This window comes from Lichenostomus cassidix, chromosome 1Aa (genome assembly GCF_008360975.1).
Source record: "Lichenostomus cassidix isolate B80296 chromosome 1Aa, HeHo_3.0, whole genome shotgun sequence".
Classification (NCBI taxonomy): domain Eukaryota; kingdom Metazoa; phylum Chordata; class Aves; order Passeriformes; family Meliphagidae; genus Lichenostomus; species Lichenostomus cassidix.
The window spans coordinates 13,883,560-13,888,300 of NC_139480.1; positions in this window are offsets into that span (position 1 = coordinate 13,883,560).

Below are 4,741 nucleotides of genomic sequence, written 5' to 3' on the forward strand. Positions count from 1 at the left end.
AGACTTGTTCACAGAAAAATAATCCTTTGTTACTTGGATTAGAATTATTTTGTAGTATCCGCTATGTAGGACTCTATTCTCGGAAAGAAAATGGGTTTTTTTGAAAAACTGTAAGAATATTTGGAAATTCTAGTAGATGGCAAATCCTTGTGAATACTTTGCATTTGCATTGTTTCACATTATGTGCTTTCAGGGCCTGTGCGAGTCTGCGTTGATCAGCTTTAAGTACAATTCTCTCATTGGTAATGGTTTAAGTTATGATTGATATGCAGGGAAAGAGTGAATCAAAATGTTATGCTTATATCTCCTGATCTTTCAGGCTGTTGGGTCAGATTTTGGTTACATGTGCCTGTGCTGTGGGAAAGAGTTGAAAAAAAGTTAAATCTCCACTAATGCTGGTGGATTCAAAATTACTTTTGTACTCATGTTGGACAGTTAATTTATTCTGAGTGTGTCTCCAGAGGTAAGAATTTAGAGCTCTTTATACACTAAATAATGTCAAAGTAATTGCCTGGTTGTTTTGGAGTCTTTTTTCCCCTCTTTACAAAAGTAGAAATGTGCATTTTCCATACTTTGGTGGGGAAGCATGGGAGAGATTATTCTAAAAATTTTTGCACAGATTTAATTGATAACAGCTTTCTTTCAAAAAAAATTGAGCGGTATTTCCCTATTTTTTTCATAAACCTCTTTTTCTGCTGAGTCAAGAAAGCAGTGAGGTCATGGTGGGTGCATGAGAGCTGACCTGAATATTAATTGACCTGGCTGCATGCTTTAGTTAAATGAAAGCACCTGTAGCTAGGCAGAATGTTTTTTCCTGTTTCTATTTTTACAACAAACATTTGACAATATATCTTCTTTAATAACATAAATCAGGCATGGTCTTTCCTGAAAATGTGCGCTTGCGTTAGCACTCCCTGTGTGTTTGCTGCCACAGTAGTCCCTGGCTACGTAGCCTCATTGAAAAGGCACTGTGCTTTCGTAGCTTCTTGTAAAGGGTGAGAGCTCAGCTTTTCTCTCAGCATTGAAATAACATTTGTTTTTCCAAATGTGAAGTTACTGTAAAAGTACTACACGACTGCCTCAATTCTCAAGTGTTCTTTGAAATTCTGAATTTACTCTTTGGAACAGAAGCCCTCATTTTGCCTCGCCTTTGGACAGTGCTTATCCCACTGGCAGCTGTAACCTGGGTCCTGATGCAACCTAATACAAGTGATTTTACAGATAAGTTGGAAAATCAGCTCTCAGTTATGTCATTCCAGTCCTTCAGTACTTTGTGCTGCCTATTACCATGTGCATTAATTGTGGTATGTCTGAAAATACAGTTCTAGAACTAAGCATCCTCAGTTTAAGAATAATGTGGAATATTTTATTTTCTATGACAAAATGTAATACTTGTATTCTTTTATGAGGTAATGTACAAATAGGGACAGGCAGTGCAAAGTTTATTTGTGAGGAAAACAGAGTCCCTCAAGTTTTGTGTCCACTCTGAAATGCAACTGTGGTCCAAAGAAAGTTTCTGTTGCCACCTGCAAGGACCAGTGCCCTGAGAAGATTTTTCTATTCTGTCTCCAGCTTTGGGAGAGCTGAGTGCAAAGGGAAGGAGCCTATACAGCCCAGGACCATACATGCCAAAGGATTCCCTGCAGGACTCTGTGAAGGTGGTCTCGGTCTCCATGAAGCACATCTGGGATGTTGGATTCTCAAACATGCTTGGGTGCACCAGGGTTTATCGACTGAGAACCTCCCCACTGTGTTTAGTGACTACTAGAAGTTACATACTAGCTCTACTGTGTCTATTGGAAGGGAGGAGATGCCAAAACCAGCTACTAGGGAGCATGAATGCGGGAAGGATCTCTCAAACTCGTCTGGAAATTGGACACTAATTACTGCTGTCTTAAAAGCATGTCTGCAAGGCTATGTAGCTTTAGCCATTTATCCTGATGGGTGAGATCAGACTGTCTGTGTAGCCTGATTTGATTTGTTCTTGTCTTTGAAAACACAGCCAGAAGAGGCAGTAGCTTTGGTGATAATTGTGTTTTGCAAGACAGTGTAATAATTTCTCACCTAGGTGGGGAGACCATATGCTGCATCTTACTAAGCATGAGGTTTAAATTCATATTCTTGTGACTCTGGAAGAAGACGGTGTTAAAGTACTCCTTTCTGGTGAGTTTCACAGGGTATGGAAAGGACAATGTGAGAGGAAGGAAGAGAGGAGCTGTTATTCTTGGCTAGTAAGGACAAAATCTTAGGCTTTGATTCTTATCCAGACGTGATTTAGGCATTAGAGGTCTAAGGAAACAGAGCATACAGTGATGTAGGGGTCTTGGAAACAGGCTGTGTATCTGTCCTAGGTTGTTTGTTTCATACCAAGTACAAAATGAACATGAACTGATTAGAAAATAATAGCAAATAACAAGGGAAACCAGAGGATTCAGAAGACTGATGCAGATTTCAAGCTGAAAAAACCTAAACACCCCCCAAATAAAAACAACAAAAAATCCTTCACCAAAAAACTCCACCCAACCAAATAAAAAAGCTAAAGTTGAAAAATGAAGAGCCTGCCTTCTAGCTTGAAAGGTAAGAGGGAGATGCATCCTAGTGGGGTCACCAACATCACAGTTCAAAAACACATTGCATCTGATTTGACACAGATGTGTCTCTGTGTATGGGATCCATTCTGAGCTAGGGTTTACAGTCTTTAGCCTCTTTCTCAAAAAATTGTATTTTCAAATTTTGGTAAATGCATTGTGTTACACAGATGGAGATTTTTTTTTCTTGAGACCTCTAGTCCTTGCATGCTTCTGTCCTGCCAATATCTATGGTCCTACAGAGTTCTCATCTGTATATCACCTGTAAGTGCTCCTACTGCATCTTACCGCCCAAGGTGCTGAAGCTTGGAGTACTGTTCAGGCAGACGTGCTGCAGGAAACAAATTTGCAAGGAGTGTGAGTTAGTCAATTCAGATTCTTCTGACTATAGCCTTTCTGTGTTAATTACTTGTTCAGTACTATGTCTTTTCCTCTTGATATCAAGCAGTTCTCCTCTAAAATCCTAGTTATATAAGTAATAAGAATTATAGTTTTGTGAGTACTGTAGGAGAAAATAATATGTAATACACAGCCAGTCCTGAAAATTGAGTTTATGTAGTAAGTGTTGGGCATCTGTGTTGGGTTCCTGCAACTGTTTTGCTGTTGTTCTTTGCTATGATGATTAGCCTGGAAGCCATTATACCTGCTGGAGTAATTGCACTGTCTTTTTATTAGTTTTGGAACTAAGATGATGTTACCACAACAGCTTTTCAAAGTTAGATTTCAAAACTGCTTTTCATGATGCTCCATTTTTATCTGGAGTGGATTCTAACCTGATATATTACTCAGCTCAGTTTTCTGTACATGCTTTAGTATATGTCTCTTACAGTAGTACTTCCATTTCCCCATAGCATTATCTGCTAATAAGAAAATCTGAAAGCTTTCCCACCCTGGATTAAGTAGGATTTACATCAAACCACTTTCCTTGTTCCTCTAGACATGAACTGGCAGCTTTTACTGACTTGAGTGCCATGCTTACAGGTTTCTACAAAATGCTGGGACTCGTTTTGGGAGTCTGGCTGCTTTGCTGCTGGATTCAACATTGCTCAGATCAAAACAGTTCAGTAGTTTGCCCAGATTTCCTTACAGTGCAGCAGAGGGGGAAGCCAGTTGCAGAATTAGGAAACTCAGACTGCATTAACCCTACAAAAAGTACTTCCAGCAAATAGCATCTTTCCAGTTTAGTAATGCTGGCTTCAACGTATCTGAAGTTAGGACTGTACTTAATTGCTTTGAAACCAACTCCATGCCTGAGTAGCTCACTGAACAAATACTTTGCTTGATGTTGTACCCTCAGTGTGTGCCCTCAGAACCTCCTTGGTGTTGACTGAAACATTGGCACTGATTCTTATTTCAAAAAGTCTCCCGGATTAGGAGGACATGTGCTTTGCTTCATTCCTGCAAGATCTTTGCTACGTTGTCTTCTGTATGTAAGGTGGAAAAGCTGAAATGTAGCCAGGAGTATTCAGCATGTAGGACTGGGACTGAAAAAATCAGTCCTATCTGTAATCCTAAATTACAGCAGGCTGCCAAGGAGCAAACAAGCCCACTTGAGCAAACCAGAAGCCGCAGCCCTGGGCCATCTTCTGTCATTTCAGGCATGACGCAAAGAGCCTGCAGGCCCTGAGCCACTTCTTCCCACCGAGGTTCCTGCGGTGATTTGGAGCGCAGCTGCTGTTTATTAGGCATTTGTATTATGCATGGAGACGACTCCCAAAACTTGGGTCATGCAGCAGGGCTTTGGGAACTCCGAGGAGGCTTCCGTGCGGGCCAAGCAGTGTACGGAGTTGCTGCTCCTATCTCACCCCCTCAGGCTCGCCTTAACAGCAAGCACTTTGGCCGGCCGTCAGCGGGCAGGTGGCTCTGGGGGCAGCTGGTGAGGGGGACAGGCCATCACCTGCGGCGGGGCTCGTGTGCGTGCAGCCAGCCCCGCTCCGCACGGCCCACAGCCATTCCCCCGACGCCCGCCCGCGGGCCGCCGCCTTTGAAGTGCAGCCCCCGCCCGGGGGCACGGGCGGTGTCGGGGCGGTCGCTCCGGGGAGCGCCGGCCCGAGCAGGGCTGACGAGGGGGCACAGGGGCCGCGGGGGGAGGGTGGACGGAGGCGTCGCCCGGGCCGGCCCGGAGCCGGGTCTCTCTGTTTCCCCGTAAATAA